Raw genomic sequence first — 20,871 nt, forward strand, 5'->3', positions numbered from 1 at the left:
CTACTGCTTGCAAGAATACAGAAATTCTCCAAATGGGGAAGTTGAATATTTCCTCCTTTCTCCCCAGTCCCTCAAGGGGACTTAAATACTTCTTTATTCACTGCCCAAATTACTCTGGGATATCAGGGCATCACACTAACCTGGACAAACCAACAAGATTTCACATCCTATTCAAGATTCCATGTACTTATGGTTTTCAACTAAACTGACCATACAAGTTAAATTAGTTAACATGCTACCCAACCACAAATTTTACAACAAATAAACATCTCTCTCTCTGGTCTCACACACAAGTTGAAGTTTTAAAATTTGGATGATGACATTCTTCACCCTGTTATTCTGATCTACCCCAGTCCTATCCAGATCAGCTTCATTTATATCTCTAGTCGAAGTCTGATCCCCTTTTACACTTTTTTAACAGTTCTTGTATAGGGTAGTTTTGACTTTCATAGCTTCAGAGTTCTAACTCTGAGTCCTAGGTGTCACATAAATACCTGAAATTTCTGGGAACGACCAGGTTATATACAAATAATTTAGTATCTCAGAATTTAGAAATAAGAGTTATGGCTCCTGAATATATGTGACTGCTGTAAGAGCTTAAAATCGAGGCCCCAACCTGACAACCCAAGCTCTCAATTACAGTTCAACGAGTTTTTATATTATAGTTAGTCTATATGAGTGAGGCATAATAATATTTGTCTTTTTCTGATATTTCATTCAACATACAGTCCTTAAATTTCATTCACCTAGTTGCATGCCCCACAGCTTCATTCCTTCTGGCACAGCTCACTAGTCCATTGTATGTATACATCACAGTTTCCCTTCCATTCTTGAGTTGTACCCTTAGGCCACCTCCATCCATTTTGGGAATCAGAACACTGCCACCAAAAACATCAGTGTGCAAATGTTCATTCATGTCCCTACCCACAATTCCCCCAGGTTCATTCAGTTTCTTACATTTTTTACTATGTACTATGTGTAAATCTCTAATTGCTGCATAGTGATCCATGTACATCCATAAAGTTTACTGATCTAAACTCAAATTGGTATATGGGACACTCAGATCGCCTCCAACTTCCTGCAATTACGAAAAGTACTACAATGATTATCCATGTGCATGCCCCCTTATGAAACGGTTACAAATATTTTTATATACATATAGAGATGAAATTACCGGGTCATATAGTATCCATAAACTTATGGCTGCATCAACACTGGAAATAACCAGTGTGGTGGTTTAAAAAGTTGCCAAATTCTTTGATGCTCTTCCTTTCCTAAGATGAAACCTAATTCCCTTCTCCTCAAGTATTGGCTGGACTTAGTGAGTTCATTATTATGGACAAGAAGTGACAGAATGCAATTTGGGAGACTAGGTCATAAAAGGCACAGCTGCTCCTTGCATGCTTGTTCTATTGGATCATTTGCTCTGGGGGAAGCCAGATCATGTCATAAAGACACTTTATCATGTCATAAAGACACTCAAGCAACCCCATGCATAAACCCAGGAACTGCAGTTGTGAACCAAGACCTTCTGCCAAGAACTAGTAAGGAACTGAGGCCTTTTTCCACAAGCTAACAAGATATCTCGGAAGCAGATTTCCAGCCCCAATCAAGCCTGCAGATGATGCAGCCCCAAGAAATAGCTTGACTGCAACCTCAAGAGACCTTGAGATAGAAGCACCCAGGTAAGATCCTCCTAGATTCCTGATTTTAAGCATCTCTATCAGTCAGCATTCTCCAGAGAAACAGAACTAAGTAGGTGATTATATGACCAAAGACAGACTGACTGACTGATTTCAAGGAATTGGCTTATGAGGACTGGCAAGTCTATAACCATAGAGCAGACTACACAGGTTGTAATTCTTGGGTGGGAGTTGACACTGCAGTTTTGAGGCAGAATTTCTTTGCTTCTCATTTTTTCCAAACTAATACATATAAAATGATATCTCATTGTTTTAACTCACATTTTTCTGACTACTAGTGATTTTGAGCATCTCTTATTAGTTCATTAGTTTTGGGATTCATCCTTCCATGAACTGCCTTTTTAGAACCTCTATATATTTTTATGTTGGGTGGCTGTCTTTTTGCTTTTTTATTTTTCAGGTGTTCCTTGAATTCTCTAGATGTTATGTTTCTTATTACTTCTTATATTTTGCAAATATATTCTATTCTGTCTTGATGTCCTTTTAATACACAGAACTCTTTAATACTGCTATATTCTGAGTTAAGTTAATCTCATTTTCCGGCTCATGCAATGTGCTATTGAAATTTTGTATACACAGTCCTTCCTCACTCCTATGTTACAAAGATATCTGTCAACAATTCCTTCTATTACATGACAATTATACCCTTCATATTTCTTACCTGTTCTGATAATTTTTAGTTCTTCTCTTGCTATTGTTCTCTGATGTACCTTATTTACAGTCTTCAGTTCTGGTTTTACAAAAGCAATAATTTCTTTTAGCTCTTTGAGATTATTAGTCCTTCAAGTTTTCTCCTTTCCTGCACCATCTCTGTTTCAACCAAGTTGTTTTCATCTTTCTGCTTTGTCTTCCATGTTTCGGGTTAGAGTTTTTCTCAATTGTCTAATAATCTCTGACTGTCTAATCACGTTAAGAGAATAAGCACTAAATGCCGTTTAGTAATTCTGTGTGGGGTTACGACAGTTAGGTTTCAGTGTAGAGCAGCTACTCTCAAAGTACAGTGGAGTCACCAACACTCTTTTTAGTCAAGGGGTCTGTAAGGTCACAACTATTTTATTAATACTAAGATATTATATGCCATTTTCACATGTGCACAGTGGAATTTACAGAAGCTACATGGTGTGGGGTATAGGAACAGACCAAATGAAGAAGCAGATATTAAAATTCAGCTGATTTCTATTAAATTGGACATTAGATTTATAAAATTGTACAATAACCCCACTCTAAGTATTTTTATTTTGGAAAACAGTTATTTGTCATTTAAAAAGTATGTTGTATCAATATATCATGGGTTTATTATTGTTTATTGTTGTTTTAAAGGAATATTTAAAAACTTAAAATTGTTATACAGTAACAAGAACTATTGATAGATATAACCCATATAAACAAAACCTCTTAGGGGTTCTCAATTAATTTTAAATAGCAGAAGGGGAGGGTGTCCTGGGACTAGAAAGTATGAGAACCACTGTTGCAGAGTAATAAAATAGGGACATAATAATTTTAAACAGTGTCAGTACTGGTAAATCTATGGTCTTGGATGGTTTCGTTTTCCCAGAAAGTAATCTAATCTTTTCCCTGCAAGGCATAAATCTAGAAGCTAGTACTCAAGGAGGCAAGGGGGGCGGGGAGGGGAATGTGGATTCTCAACTTTCCATATGCAGACTTTTCACCTAAACACCATTTTAGGTTTGAAGGTTCCATCCTTCTCTGTACCTAGAGTATTTGCTCAAATAATACATTTTAAGCTTTCTAACTTGGTAGTGGAGAGGAAAATGCCTAGTACACAGGATACAGGAAGAGAACTGGAAGTACAATTGCTCTTTTTAAAGCCTTATAACGAGTACTCTGGGTTTTTAGCATTGCCCTCTACCCACCCTTCAAAGTTACTTGTGCCTCTATGCCTAAATGTTTACAGGGTACTTTGGCATGAGTAGCTTCCATTCCTATTGCCTTAGTTAAAATTTACTGAGTACACTAGGTTAGTTACCACTTATCCATCTACTCTTCAGTTTCTAAAACACTGATTTCTTTAATTTCTTTCCCTCTTTTCTGTCTTCATATGTTTATGGCTTAAAAAAAACAAAAACTTTTACTGTAGCATTACTGTACTTCAAGAGGAAACAGAAAAATGTGTTTAATTCAACATTTTAAACCTTTTAATTTAAATGTGTCCTATTGCTCTGAGTATACCTCTGAGAAACAGCTGTTACCTCCTAGTATTTAAAAAATCTATTATGATAACCTTTAAACAAATGGATGTGTTCAATCCATTTATTGTGATTAATTACATTCTATTATTTTATTTTGGTACATTCACCCTGTATGCTTTACTCTCTCCACCTTCCCCTTTTCTACCTTTCTCTTGTACTCAAACCCTACCACCTTGGTTAAACAGATCCCATTTAAAAATATTTTAGACCATGTTATGAATAATTAAGAGAAGAATAAAGGGATAGTAAAAAGAACCCTATTAGAAATTTTAACAAGAACTTAAGTACAATAAACTTTTTCGAACTAAGAAAAACTTTTACCAACATCATAAAAGATGAAAGAACTCTGTCATAGGAACTTTTTTTTTTTTTTTTAGCAAAAAGGGATTGGTCCAGGTTCTTCTTCCAAAATATTACATGATGGACCCCTTCCTGTTAGTATTCACTCACTGGGTGAGAATACCTTAATTTCTTCCTGTGTTTAGAAATATATTGTGTTCATCGATTCTTCAGTTTGAGAAAATTCATGTTGGATATGAACATCTCAAGAGTAGTCTGACATTTCACTTACATGATCAATTTCACTATCATTATTAGAGCCTGGAGCAGCAATATCCAATAGAACATTCTATAATGATGGAGACGTTCTATATAAGCACAATGCAATAAGATAGAAATAATGAAATGTAGCTAATTAAATACTTGAAACATATTTAGTGGGACCAAAAAACTGAATTTAAAATTTTATTACAATCACATGTGATTAGTGGCTACTATATTGGACAACCGAGGTCTAGAGCGCTATTTATCTCTTTGTATTTATCTTCTGATTTGTCTAATAATTGTAAAATATCTTCCTATTTCCTTCTCTTTAGGATTAAGGGCAAAAAATGAAAAAGTATGAATTCTCAACTATGTTCAAAGACAGTTAAAAGAAAACTATAAAGATTATGTCTCCTATCTTCTTTTATACCTATGTGAAACTGGATTCACTACTTGGGTAATACAATAAGAAAACTGAAAAATGACTATTTCACTCTTGCATCATCTTTTAGGAGATTCGACCACTCTTATTATTTTAGTCTTTTTTTTTTTAATATAATAGGGAATAACTGGTGAGTAATGATGAAATATCTAGGAAAATGAAATAGCAAAATATTTCAGGATATAGGAAAAAACCAGATCAATAAGATCCCAAAATGTATTTTAAATTTATAAAAGGGTCCAATGAACTCGTATGGCAATTACAAGATAGAATGATTTTTTTGAAAAATAACTCTCTCTTTGTTCTTCGGAAGCTCTCTAAGAAAGAATAAAACTCATTAAAATAGGCCCAATTGACCCAGATAGTATATCAAGGATTAAGCTTTCCCCATTCCCTAATTCTAGTTCTGCTGGTCTGGATGCCACAGATTTTTTTATATATATAGCTTTTTTCATTGTATAGTAGATATACAAAGCAAAGAAATAAAAAAGCAATAGTTTCCAAAGCACTCTTCAACGAAACAGGACAGATTTCAAAGTCTGTCGTGGGCTACCATACAATCCTCTCAGATTTTGCCTTCTAGTTGCTTCAGAATACAGGAGGCCTGAAGGATGCCACAGATTTTATTTCTACTTTTTTTGTGGTTACCCTTAAGCTAAAAAAGAATATAAAAGCAGCAAGCATACACTGAGAGCTTACATGGGCAGTGTTCTAATGGATTTGTATGTATTCTTTCACTTAATCCTTACCACCACACTATAAGAAGACAATATGGTCACCCCTAATTTTTAGGCAAGGGAATTCAGAAAGAGAGGCGAAATAACTCCTTAATTTCACACAGCTCGAAGGACAGACTAGTATTTCATACAGATATTCTGGCTGCAGAGCCACAAAAACAGCTACTTATTTTTATAAGTTAACCTAAAGTTCATCAGTATCTCTACTCACCTCTTGAGAATACGAAAATACTAGCATCCTTGACTCAATGAATCACCCTATCCTTCTTCCAACTTTCTTGTTATTTACTATCTAGTATTTTGCTTTAACCTTTTAAATAGCATTACATATATTTACAGCAGTCAACCTGATTTGTCAACACTTCTTGCCAATTCTTTGTTCATCACTGTATTCTTTCATTCAATCCCTCTATAGTTTACCATTTTTTTAAATTATATCGTTTGGTTCATACATACATCAAGTTTTTAGCAATTCTTGGTATAGTTTAAATGGGTACAGAATTCAAGATGAGGAGTTGCATTCCCTTTACATTTTGAGGAAAGATATATTAAGTTTGTCTCTCTTTTATAGTTATTATTCTTATAGCTCCTTTAGGACCTTAAATATACTCAATTCTTTTAAGACTGTTCCATTATTTATATTTCACAGACAGAAGATTTATTAGAGTGTGAGTATCAATTATCCCTGCCCCACTTCACACACATAAATATACTATACACTGTATCATTTCATTTTTTCCTAAGAACAAATCTTGAAGATATTTCTATATCTGCGCACAGACATTTTTTTTAAATGAAGGTGTTGCCTTTTTTTCAGTGTATTGCTTTAAAAAAATTTGTTTATAGTTTTATAAGTCAAAGCTGAGTATGTATATATATATACACACACGTATACATACATATATATGTGTGTGTGTGTTTATGCGTTTGCTTACATCACCCTAACAGATTTCCATTTATTGCCTCTTCTCACCCACATTCCCCACTCCAGAATGAGGTTTTATAATGGCTGCAAATGCTCTTCCTGGAGATCCAGTTATTAAGTTGTAGACAGATGACAGACAACTTATCTAAGAGGCTTTCATTGCTTCCTTTCATCATTGTAGGGATGCAATTTTTATAAGCCATATTGCTAAGCAGTGGCCACAAGGGCTCTTTCAACAACTTCATGAAGCAGGCTTCTAGTTTCTAGGGTAGCAGAAAGGTTCTGCACTTCTACTCCCACATCTCCCCACATATTTTAGGTAGTTTTGTTTTCTATCCTGAAGGAGATGAACTTTCAGGGGTACATGCCTTCATCGAAACCCAGATTCAAGCATACTCATCTAAACTTAACTCTGCTTTTTGTTTTTTTAAGTCCAGAGATGTTTATCTTTGAATACTGAGTAGGTAAAACTTTTATTTTTATTTTTAAGAGTAAAACATCTTCCTCTCAATCTCTCATATATTTGCTCACTTTCTTTCTGTTTTCCCTCAGGTAACTCTTGTTAAATTTCTGGTGCATCTCTCCAAGTTTGCTTATAAACAAAAATACATAAATATAAATTATTTAGTCCACGAACTTTTCTCACTTTTTTTCCTTACGGCTGCATGATATTTATGGCTTTTCCATAGTTGCTGTAATCAGTCTCCCAGTGATAGACATTTAAGTGTTTGTAATCTGCTACTACAAACTATGCTACAAAATAATATAGTATATGTGTCATGTTGCAGGTGTGCAAACACCTGTTAAGATAAATTTCAGGATACTAGCAGCCAATGAGAGAGGAAGTGGTAAGTGGTATGGTATGTATGAGTTTTTCTTTTTTCTTTTTATTGCTTTTTCTGAATTGATGCAAACATTCTAAGAAATGACCACGGTGATGCATATACAACTATGTGATGATATTGGGCATTATTGATTATATACCAAGAATGGATGATCATATGGTAAGAATGTTCGTGCTTGTATGTTGTTATGTTTAAAAAATTTTTTAAATTAAATTTAAAAAATCAAAATTAATTTCAAGTAAAAAAAGATAAAATTCAGGAATTACAATCTACTGGGTCAAAGAGAAAATACTAGCTATTACCCAGTTGCCCTCCAGAGGGGTCATTTCAATTTGCATTCTTGACAGCAATATATAAGAGCATCTTTTCACCCACAGCCCCACAACTTATTATAGAGTAAGATATTCCACTTTTATGTTTTTGCCTAACGGATGAATTACATCATTATTGTTTTCATCTGAATTTCCCTTACTACGAATGAGGGTGGCAACTTCTCATATGCTTAAAAGCCACTTGCTTTTTATTTTCTATGAATTATGTGCTCATATTTCTGTCCACTTTTTGGAGGGTTGCAGGTTCCAGCTCTTCATATACACAAAGGAAGACTGACTACCTGTTGCAATTTCAAGTGCAAATAAGTTTCCTAGTTTTAAATCTGTACTTTTATTTATGGTGGTTTTTACATTCAAAGTGTTTTGTTAATACAGTAAAGTATATCAATTATTTTATGACTTTTGGATTGAAAGGTCTTCCCCACACTGAGATTTTAAAAAGACTCCTTGAATATTTTTCCTAGTACTTTCATGGCTTCATTTTTCATAATTAAATCTTTGATCCATTTGGTACATATGTGAAATACAGATGAAACTTTTTTCTTCCAGAAGGTCATCCAGTTGTCCTCAAAGTCAACTGATTTGAGATGCCACCTTTATTACATTCTTTCTTTCTCCTTTGCTATATACAACAAAAAGATGGTTCCTGAATGGCTGTGGGCTATGTATGTCGTCTATAGCTCTATCATCACTTCTGAATTAAACCAGGTACTTCTGCCACAAATATTGTTGTTTCAAACAAGAGATTTAGTTTTTGAACTTGAAGGTGAGCCCCTCACTTTCAGTAAATATATTTAAACTCACTTTTGCCCCCCTCATATGTTTTCCATAGTTCTTAATCTTTGGAGTCTACATATTACATCTTTCAGTTCACGGAAATTGGAAGTTGAAGAATTTTTCTTATTCTTTTTTTCCCTTTTATGATTTCTAGAGGGCGAAGACGCAGACTTATGCAGCTATATTCATTCTAAAAGTTTGATTATTAACTGTGTGTGCGGACGTGCACATCTTACTTATCACTGTGGTTTTTGGAGAGGAGGAGAATCTCAAACTCAGAACCAGCCTGATGGTTTCTCCTCAGAATGTAACATATGACAGAGAAAAAGTAGAAGTAATCTAAATGTCTAATAATAGGGGAAAGATTAAATAAATTGAATTACATATGTATTATATAGCCATTAAGAACCATTTTCAAAGGATACGTGCATACATATATACATATAAATGCACATGTATTTAAAGTTCCAACTGGGAAACAACAAAAATCTTTGTCAAATCAACGGCTTCAACAACTCACTAAACTGAAGAATGAATAGAGTAATAAAATTCTGGAACATGAACAGATACCACCATCATCACTGATTGAGAGTTAGGAGATTTGGATGCCAATTCCACCTAAACAAATGAATAAACCTCAATAATTAGGACTAAGGTTCCTTCTATTTCAAAAATTCTGTTTCTAACTAATCTATCTTCTCTCTCTAGGTAAAACAAAACATCTAATATTATTAGCTGCCATCAGAAAAGTATATAAATTTCTTTGGTGTCCCATTTAAGAGTTTATATCAAATACTTACACCAGTCTAGATCATCAACTTATTAGTTGACACTAATTTTTTCTTAGCTATGTTCTGAGCATATGGAAAATAACTGAGAAATATTTTTCTTGTAAGACTTATCTTCAACCATGTGAAAGGTTAAATTACCCCTTAGCTCGTCCCTCAATACTTAAAAATTTCTGATAGACACAATTTCAACTTCTCTAACATTTTATAAGCCTTACTGCTATGATACAATATGTGTTTACACAAACACACATGCTTTAGAATGATTCATTCAATTATAGCCAAGACAGCTTTCTGCTGTACTTAAACCCGGCTAGACATTTCTAAGCATCTACTCATTTGTTTTAGTTTCTACATAGATTACAGCACATTTGCTTTTCATTTTATCTTTTAAACACACTATTCAAAGTTATTCGATTTCTATTCTTAGCTTCTCAGGTATTTAATCTCATACAATTAAAAAAAATTACCTATACACTTAGTATGTCTAGTAACCTAAATTATTAACTATATGAACAAACCTGGTAGGTTCAGAGAAGGAAGTTAAAGGGAAACAGATACAACCATTTACAAAGTGCCTATTTACAAACTAGCACTATTTTTATCTTCTGCATATAACTTTAAAAAAATCTCTCCTAACTGATACAACACCAATATGACTGCTTCATAAAAATCAAAGCTTTATTTAAACCTGACTACACTGCACTTGTTTTCCCACTTCAACTACCAAAAGTCACTGTTTGAAAGAAATAAATATATCTGATGTGATTAGCTCTTCCTAAAATCACGCTGATTACTACTTAGAATCTATTTACATTTAATGATAGATTTGCCCTAAACCACACCAGCAGCTCCTACTTAAAAAAAAAAAAAAAAAAAAAAAAAAAATCAAACCCTTAGCTCGCTTCTTTAATGAAAATTTTTAATGTATTTTCTAATAGGAAAATGCTCATTTCCTCTTGGTTTAAGTTTATAAGGAGACTGTAAGATGATCAGCAGAAAAGACTAGTCCAAGTGAGCGTGAACTGAATCAATTAAAAATAACAAATTAACAGTAATTTTTAATTAACTAACTAAACTTTAGTTTCAAAGGCCCATATTTTTTGAAAAGCCACTTTCAGGTTTTTCACATTTATTCCCAATACCTTAGATCTCGCAATCCAAAATTTCTTAGAACACAGCATCTTAGAAAATGAGGAAAGTGTTTCTTATCAGTCATGATGAAAACAATTTTGCTTATCTGTTTCAATATTAAATACAATGATAATCAGTTTCTGCATAGCTAAATCTATTTTTTTTTAATTTATTAATTAAAAAATAAAGAAACAAAATAAAACATCAACATACATAATCAGTAATTCACAATATCATCACTTAGTTGCATATTCATCATTTCTTAGAACATTTGCATTAATTCAGAAAAAGAAATAAAAAGACAATAGAAAAAGAAATAAAATGAACACAAGAAAGAAAAAAAGAAAAAGATTATACCTACCATACCCCTTACCCTCGCTTTCATTGATTACTAGCATTTCAAACTAAATTTATTTTAGCATTTGCTAAATCCACTTTTTTTAAACCTACTTTTATGAAAAGAACATATGCCCCCACAAAATTAACAGATATATGAGTCTGTACTAGCAGTGGTACACTGAAGAAGAAATAGCTCTCTGTTGTAACCAGTAATAAATTGTTCCTTTCTAATTATCCAGTTCATTTGCACAGTAAGTTTCCATCTTCCATTATTCAGTCATGCAAAGAAACAATATTATTTTATGTATTTACAACCATAATCTAAGAAATTTTCTTATGAAAAAATATTCTATGCCATATTCACAAACTTATTTTTGAAAGATAGAATCACTGGTTCAACCAAACTCCCAAATATCAAATCTTGTCTTTAATTCTAAATTTGGACTTTCTGATTAGTTTTTCCTATTTCCTAAAAATGCCCATGAATGAATAAGCACAGAAAACACAATTTTAGTACTGAAAAATAAAGCTTTAAAGGCTTTTATGCTAATTTAAAATGATACTCACTGGAGACTGTATCATCAAACCAAGTAGTATGAGTTTACATCACAATCAGAACTACTGAATTCCTTTTTTTTAACCTTATAAAAATATTTTCTATTGTATAATATACAAAGCAAAGAAAGACAAAAACAATAGTTTTCAAAGCACTCTTCAACAAGTAGTAACAGGACAGATTCCAGAGTCTATCAGGCTACTATACCATCATCTCAGATTTACTAAATTCTTTTTAAATACAAATCCACCCCTCTACAAATTTCATTATAAACTACTAGAAAAACAAAGAGCTGCAGAAAAAGCAATAAAAATTATCTCAGCTCCACTATCCCAAGACACTAATGTTTACATTTCACCAAAATTTTTCAGGTTGTTCACCAAATCAAGCGTGTATTTCAAGTTTCACCATGTATACATGTGTGTTTTATAAATGCATGTCTATAATTAGCATGTGACATTTTTCTAAACCAGAAACTCTTCTTTACAGACCCTCAACAAGCTCACTACATCCAGAACTTCCTGTTCTGTTTTTCAGCTTTAGAGATTACAGCAAAGACATTCTCAAATCAAATGATTCAGAAATAGAGACTGGTTCCCTGTGAAATGTTGCAGTAGAGAATCTAAGACAAAACTGGAAAGATCCATAAAGGTACCTAGGGAGTTGCAACAACTAGTTGGTATATGAACTTAGAGATGCTATAAGGAACCTTGAAGTATTGTTTTATCTCTGCAATTGAGGAGTTCAGAATCTAGCAACAAACATACAATTTAATTTAAACTTGTCCTCCTATCTTCAATTTCTGGATACAAGGGCAAAATAATGAATATTATGAAGGAGGACAATATCATGAAAACAAGGCACATGATCCCAGTTCTACAGGAAATTTCCTTTGCTAGGCACAAATTTCTTATTTATGTTGATTTTAGCAGTGCTACAACTGTACTGTAAGGGACCATGCTAAACCTTCATTTTAACATTTCACAGAAAGCTGTCTGTGAACGTCCTGCCAACAGGACGACGATAGAAATATAAACTCCAGTTTATTTTATAAACTCATACACACAGGCACATGCACACACACACTTCTTGAAAATATACATATCTGACCTAGGCAGAAAACTATACACACATCTAATCAATGGAAAAATTATTTCTACTTGCCTGAAGGGCATAAGCAAAAAAGCAGCAGATGAAAACAATATCAACAGTTATTTGCAAATTCATCTTGATCTCAAATATTTACTCAAAGTCTAACTCAGCTGTAAGTTCCATAAAGGCAAGAACCACATCCATACGGTAACACCTGACAAATTCAGACCTGATTTATACTGGTAACTTAAATGATACAGGAAGAATTTTACAGTATCTGAGAAATTACATTATTCAATCCCCTAATTTTGAAATTAAGAAAACCACTGTGGGAGGGTGGGGGAAAACTCTGAAGAAGCTCAGATTCCTTATCCCCAAACTCAGCAACATTTACTGAATGTGGCTATATATACATATATTAAAAAAAGGAAAACAAGGGGACAACAACAGTCTCCAAACTGCATTTTGTGGGCAAAAAGGAACAACCATTATCACTAATACTGGATTGGTAAAATCTGAAGGCTCAGATAGGAAATAAATCATTCTCCTTTGTTATCTGTATCTTCAATTTCTAGCACGTAGTTCCCAAAGAACAGGGCTTCAACTGTCATTCTCAGTGGACAATAGCATCAGAGGGAGTACAAGCTTTCAAACTACTAGCACTTTGGCCCAAACTTTCACTTGGGTAAGAACTTATCAAGGATGCTGGCAAAGGCACTTTCGTCAGATATGATAAAAATGGTCAAGGACTAGAAAAGCATCTTTGAAAAGCAAAAGGTATCTCGATTTTCCTATGAAAGTTTCACAATTTTAAAATACGCTGACTGTAAAATAACAAAGGGTAATTAAGGATATGCATAAAAATACAGAAAGAATAAAATAAAGCAAGCAGACAAATAGCAAAATATTTTAACAAGAGTTAAAAGGAATAAGTTAAAAGGAGTAGGAAACAGGGTTCCAAGCTGAAGTAGAGAAGCGAAAATACTTATTGCCACTTCAGTAGCAAAAGGAGGCAGCAATTTTGGGAATGAAGATTCAGAATCACATACTAAAGCCCACAGTATAAAATAAAATTATTAAATACCAAAGATTCTCCCACCCCCACCTCAAAAGAACCTAACCTGCAATCTCTGGGGGGGTGGGGGGGTGGGGGCGGATAAAGTTATATGAAGTAGGTAGGCAAACTTCTTGATAATACTAAAAAAATATTCTTTGGACTTTCAAACTGTATACTTACCAGAAATGAGTATTTTTTAAAACCTAAAATTTTATTTTTTTAGTTTAATGAATCAAATGTCTTTGAAAAATTTTAGCACAATTTACAATAACTTGTCTACAGAGTAACACAGTATTTAAATATCAAATATGGCCATATGTAAAAAATAAAAATGGCAAGGAACATGTCAGTCACCTCCATGCTGTTTTTGTGGTCAATAAAGAAGAACTGTTAACACTAACACTGGTCTCGGTAGGGGTAAAATTATGGACATACCAAAAGACACCCAAAACGCTAACCAAGCATTTAATGTATCAAGTTCTTTACTCCTTACTTCTTCTCTTTTCCTTTAGATGTACTTAAGGGCCAGAAGTTAAACAAATGAATACAGTTACCAACTTCAGTAAATCTAAGAAATACACTAATATTTGAAATAAAATTATCCTTTGAAGTCAACTGTTACAACGCAATTACGAAAGGCCTTATTCATATCTCTCTTAAAGCTGTTTAACTTCCACTTCTTGTAAGGGAAATGGAAGTTATGCCTTCGGGAAGAGATAGCAATGGTATATGTTGCGATACAAAACTCAGAGGATCTCATAATATTTGTAAATCGAACTAAAAAAATTCTTGTTAAAACTTTTAATCAAAAGACAAATGAATGGACCCAGTAATTACATATCTAGGCATACTCAAAAGAAACATGTACAAGACAAATAAGAATGTCCAAGCACTATTCCTGACAGCCCCAAACTGAAAACAACTCTATGCCCATCATTGTATAATTGATAAACTGCAGTATATTAATACAATGTATATTCCATAGCAACAAAAATAAACTATTGCTACAAGCAACATGAAACTCATAAACAATGTTAAGGGAAAGAAGCCAGATACCTAGGAGTACAACCTGGGTGATTCTATTTACATCAAGTTCATAAAGAGGTAAAATAATTCCAAGCATTTAGAAAAATGGGGCAGGAGTAGCAACTGAGAGGGCACTGAAAGGAGACTTCTGAGATGTTGGTAGTGTTTTATTTCCTGATTTAGGTTTTGGTTACACAGATGTGTTCATTTTGTGAAAAGTCATCAAGCTGGATGGTGATGATTGGTGCACTTGTATATATCAATAAAAAGCCTGGCTTTAAAAAGGCTAACAAATTCACAGTTTAAATAATTGCACTTATGTATATATACATAGAGAGAGACAGCTGAAGAGGGAGAAAATTTTTTGTTTCAGAAGTAGTAGGAAATGTACAAATTAAATGATTCTCAAACAAATCCTTCACTTTTTATATGCCTCTAAGTAAGTGCTTCTACCCCCAAATGTCTTTCTCCAAATCACTTAATTTCTCCTATATCTTTTACTGGGCCTAAAATACCAAAATATGGCTATGTAATCAGTCTCTTAAAAATGCAAATGCCTTTCAGAGGATATCAATCATTCACATACAACTACGGATTAGTTCAGGGGCTAGTTTTATCTTAACATATGGATGATTTCACAATCCCCCTTTTCATAAAATCACATGCATAAAAATACCATATTTCAAAATATAGTGCTTTCTATCCCCCCCTCCCCATTTATTTCAAATATGTCTTCTTTGATCCTTCTTCTCTGTGATGACACAGGAAGCCTGGAATGACTCCTACTTTTCATTAGTTAAATTCTGCTCTCTTCTAATGCTCCTTAAAGCACCCCCACCCCAAAATATGACCAATTATGTGGGAAGAAACAATTAACTAGTGACATACATACCATACCTGTCCATCTCAAAATAACAGGTGAAGACTCTGCGGAGTTTGAATCGAGGGAAGAGGGAAAAGTTAAAATAAAAATAAAATAAAATAACAGGTGAACTCTCTCCCCTCCCCAAGGATTAAGAGTCACATAAAACCAGGTGTTCCTATATATATTATGCTATATACTATGGATGCCAGATTCAAAATCAAAACTTGAATGTAAAAAATAATTCTTATATCCAAAACCTGAATATTAGCAAGAAAATATCTAAACACACGAAGAGTTGGCAAACCAGCAAAGGCTACGCTGATTCAAGCCAATTGTATCACTCTTCTAAAGAAATTAAGTTGAACCCACAGGATGGTCAGTTAATTACACATGAAAAGAAAAACTTGCAGCAGTCAAAGATTTTGCCACACTCCAACTCAGCCATCTGAATCTGGCAAATGAATGCTGCTGTTCAACAAGGAAAAATGATAAACTAAGATCATCATTACTAACAGAAAAATATTTTTAAAGCACAGGCTTTTACACATTTCTAGCCCTCAAGTAATTTCTAAGCTGTGAGAAAATAAAAGTAGGCCCTCTTCACCAAAAAGATGAATGGCACCTCACCACCGCCCCCCCCAGATGTGGAAATATTCCTTAATGTTTTTTTTAAAGGTTAGCCACCAGACAGAAAAGCTTTTTATTTTTTTCCCTGTTTCTGAACATAGCCCCACAATCTTCTACATGTTAGAAGGACAGAACATCTGACAACTGGATTTTTAGAAACTGGGAGAGTAAGCAGCTAACATATATAACTTACATTTGCTTTAATATCTTACCTTGAAAGTTAAAAAAAATTTTTAATGCAATGAATGTATTCATTTTAAAGTAAAATAAATATTTTCAATTAAAATAAATTATGTAAAGGAAGCTACTTGGTTTCATTTCTATATTTTCTAAGGATCAAATTTAAACATATTTCTTGTGTTAACCAAACATATATACATATGTATGTATTTAAAAACCCAAGCTATGCATGTAAAGACACTAAGCCATAGTGAGGAAGGGAAATTTGGTCCACAAATTAGTCAAATCACTACTGAAGTCTAATATTAATGTAATTCACAATTTTCTCTCTTGAAATAATCCTGTCTATAACCATGAGATAAAATGACTTATCCCATTTATTCATAACTTATGAGTAATTCAGGTGAAAACTACACTTTTCCACAATTAGTTTAGTTATCAACAAGCTAGAAGAATACACTAGCCATTCAGTGCAGTCTTTTCTTGAGCCAAATCTACATGACAATTACAATTATGATTATGCATTTACTTGGAAAATGTAAAACAACCAAGAGCATCATCCTGCTATATGTCCAGTAGGATGGATGGGATGGATAGGGAGCAGATCTGCTTCAAGTGCTAGGTTGCTCCCATCGCTGAAAGTGATAGAGACATTCTGCCAACTGTATCTCTGACTCCCCTTTTTCACTGAAACTCTAGGTCATATAAATCAAGTTTGAGTTTCTTCTCTACTATAAGCCTTCACTGCTGCTGCGGCTGTGAGCCTCAGTCTCCTCATTTGTAAAAGGGGCATAATAATTGCCTTAAAGAATTGCTAACATTAAATAAGATAATATATAAAAAAGAGAGTCTAGAACAGACTCTTGCAGCACAAAGCAAAAACAGTTAAAATTTAGTATTATTCCATCTATCCCATGTTTCTTCTGTTTCCTTATTCTTTCTTTAAAAGTGTGATATTCATTAGGTGTAATATACTTATTCACAACTGCAAATCAGTCTGAAGTGATACCAAGTCACCTAGATGGCATTTTGGGGTATGCCAGAAACTCTAACAATTCATCACATTTTAATTTTATATATACCTTATCCTATCCTTATTATTTTTTATATTTAAAAGAGCTGCCCCTTACTGAGCAGCTACCATATGTTAGGTACTTTACTATCTCTTCTTGCAATTATTCCATAAGGCAAGTATTGTCATCCCTATCTTAAAGATTATGAAGTAAGGCTGAAAGAGGTTATACTGCTTGTCTAGTGTCAAACAGCTAGTAAGTGATGTAGCCAAGGTTAGCATACAGGCCTACCTGCCTCTAACTGTGAGCTCCTTACCATTACACTACCCAATTGTCTCACACCCAACCCATCCCCTTTTTAAAATTAGAGCAGTTATATAGGTTTACAGAAATATCAGACATTAATGCAGAGTGCCCCCCTACAGATTTCCCTGTTATTAAAACTTTGCATTAGTGCTCATCCCTTCTAATTTTCTTCTTCATAATTTCCTTCAAAAAAAAAAAAAACTACAATGGGGGAAAGGGGAGTACTTTGCTACCAATTTCACCTACTAACAGGAGTTCTATGGAAGACAAGAATGCAGTTCAAAGGACTGATCAATTAGTGAAAAGAATGTCTAAAAAACAGAATGACACTTCAGAGCAGGGCAAGATAAGACACAAAATAAGATTAACTTAGGAGTAAACAGGGGGACAATAGGAGAACTAAAGTTGAAATAATTCACTATTCTGGTTTGCTTATTTTCAAAGTTAAGAAGAATAGGTGGAAAAAAACTGAGAAAATACCAGCCTTGAAGTTTGCTAAACTTAAGTGTGGTGGTCCTCACTAACAGGTCAGGATCTACTGGTGATTCCTGTCTTACCTTGTAAGACATCAATACTATACCATTTTTACCCATCAAATAATTTCTAAATTTTGAGGACTTAAAAAAGTAGGCTCCCTTCACACACAAAAAAGTTGGGTGGCACCTCTCCTCTCAAGGGATGTTATAATTATGCCCTAGTGTTTTTAAAGGCTTCCCCACCAGATGAGAAAGTAGGTTCTTTGTGTGTACATAGTTCTGCAGTATTTATTTCCTAAAACAGAAAAAATTCTGTTCCATGTCTAGAACTTCTCTATCTACTAGGGTTGCACAGGTTTCTTATTCTATAAGCAGTAGGTAAAATATCATGGGCTAGAAGAGTCCAACAGAGAAGGTAAAATTAGCATACAGGTCTAGGATACCAAGTGTCCTGGCTGCAGCAGGTACAGTTCATTCAATTCTATATGTACTGAATTCTTCCAACAAGTTCAGCTAAAAACCAAACCAAACCAAACCAAAACAAACAAAATAAATCCACACACCTATAATTCTGTAGTCACAGCGCAACTATATCTTCCAAATATGGGATTAAAGAGACTGATTAAGAATCTACAAGATTGTTTCAGACTAGAAATTAGTAGCCAAATCCATTAATATATTACATTCATTAAATTTCTTGAACTATGATATTGCAATTAAAATTCTGGCATTTCAAAACAGTCCTATTACTTTTCCAATAACTTAAAACACAAACAAAAATCACCCATTTTTAAAAACTTCCATGCCAAGATTATTTTCAGAACTCAAGTTTCATCTTTTACTAATTAAAACATAATGTATAATGTAACGACTGAACTACATCAACGCAAGGTGTTAACAGGGTGGTATACGGGAATCCTGTATTTTATGCATGACTGTTCTGTATATCTACAACTCTTCTAATAAAAACAATCATAATAAATGAGAAACTAGTAATAGTGATTGATTCCAGGAAGGAGAATTTGGCAGCTGTAGGCAGGGGTAAGAAGAGGACTTTTGAATTTTAAATCATGTTCATCCATTATATATTCAAAGTAATCAATTTTGACCACCCAAAACTACTGTCAAAATATACAGCACTTCTGTAGACCTGGAAACTTCTCCCACACTTCTAGAAAAAGACTACCAAGTAGATTCAGACAGCAAAGAAGATAAATTTAGCAGAATAGGTTGCAAAAACTAAATCTTTTGAAAATTAAATATATATGTATAAATATATATATATAATTCAACTCCACCCTACTTTCAGTTTTGTTAAATCATGGAATATATTATCAAATTTTCCCTATGTAAAACACAAATTATTTTGTATTAAAGTGCTATGTGAAATCCTGAACTCAGGAATTTAAAGACTAAAATAATGACTAGTAATCAGTCTTAAGACAGCAGGTCACTTCAAGATAACTTGAGCAAAGACAACATTCCGTGAAATACTCAGGTTATTTCCCCAATGTGGGGTGTAAAAAACCCTCCATGGAGGGCTTGGAAGAGTCCTCATAAGATTTCACTCTATAAGGTTTAATTTCTTTCTTCTTCAAACACTGACTATTCCATAAAAGAGAAAAAAAATATTTATTTATTAAGATGGATGTCAAGGAAATTTTTATACCAATTAATAACCCCATGGGTGAGGAAGTAGCTAAAACCCAGTTCTGACAGAATTTTTGTTTAAAAACAAAAAACAAAAGACACCATCTTTAACTATTATATTACTGCTAAAAAGCCAAAAGCCCATGCTTTATAAGGAAAAAAACAAATGATTTCACATATAGGTTGAACTAACTTAAATTGGCTTAACCAGTGAATCTCATTTGAATTTCCTATGGGAAAGTTATCTTCCCACTATTATGTAACTCTGTTCAAGAGTCTAATGCAATAGTTACATATCTATCATGTTAGCAAAAAGTTAAAAACAAAAGTTGTTCACTATTTGTAGTTCCTCAATCGCTTTATCAAAACTATGAAAGCTAGCACAGACTTAAAAAACAAAACAAACAAACAAACAAAAAACAACTAAATTAAACCATCACCACAACCTCTCCTTTCCAACCAGAAATGTTGACCCTGTGCATGCTCCATAAAACATCTAAAATAAAGACTATTCTTCTGGACTAAGTTCTGGTCATTATGTGAACTGTAACATTTAAAAATGTAATCAAAATGCCAATTTTCAAAGAATGATATATTTTTACATAAAGCTAACCAAATATCAATTATTGTAGTCTTTTAATCCATCTTAATGTTTTATTCATTTTGAAACCATTTATTTGTCCTCTAAAAGACCGATACTATTTTCCCTGAAGGCTAATCAGCAAGTTCTTTTCCCCTCTGTGCCAACAGAGTCTCTAAAACAGTTTCTACTAGCAGCAGCAAAGCAACAATTCTACAGTGAATTTGATTTGCCATTTAGTTAACTACATACTGAAAATTTGATTCATGAATCTGTTTGTCAATCAGTTTACGGACATCAATGAAAAGAAAATTGACACTTTGGCACGTGTCTGCCAAGAAGCAAGTCATATTATCACTTTATCTCAAATGGGAACAGGCTTTGGTAGTTAATAAATTTTAACAAATGAAGAAAAGTGTCCAAGATAAAATTACCGCATTTAAATTTGAAATTACACACAAATAGTGAAAGAGAGATTTGAAAGAAACATTTAAAAACACACAATGGGACTAAATTATTACTTGAGGTAAAATCTTTTGATTCAGCACTCATGTCATTAGCAAATCACTACATTTCGAAAAGTCTTACTTAAAGCAAAAGAATCCTTAATATTAAGTGGTAATTTCAGTCTCATATAATTGTTTCCTAAAACATATTATATTCTCAAC

General features: G+C 33.3%; 1 protein-coding gene across 2 annotated transcripts in view; it reads right to left on the reverse strand.

Annotated features, from left to right (window-relative positions):
* The window catches only part of FBXO11 (F-box protein 11), a 124,755-nt gene that overhangs the window by 102,121 nt on the left and 1,763 nt on the right, over positions 1-20,871 (reverse strand). The window contains exon 1 of one of the 2 annotated variants that reach the window (XM_077134166.1): positions 1,175-10,171. The exons of the other annotated variant lie outside the window; for it this stretch is intronic. The gene's annotated coding sequence lies outside the window, so the exon portion shown is untranslated. Of the gene's footprint in view, positions 1-1,174; positions 10,172-20,871 lie in introns of those variants that run through there. 2 annotated transcript variants of the gene reach the window in all.

Source organism: Tamandua tetradactyla, chromosome 17 (genome assembly GCF_023851605.1).
Source record: "Tamandua tetradactyla isolate mTamTet1 chromosome 17, mTamTet1.pri, whole genome shotgun sequence".
NCBI classification, from domain to species: Eukaryota; Metazoa; Chordata; class Mammalia; order Pilosa; family Myrmecophagidae; genus Tamandua; species Tamandua tetradactyla.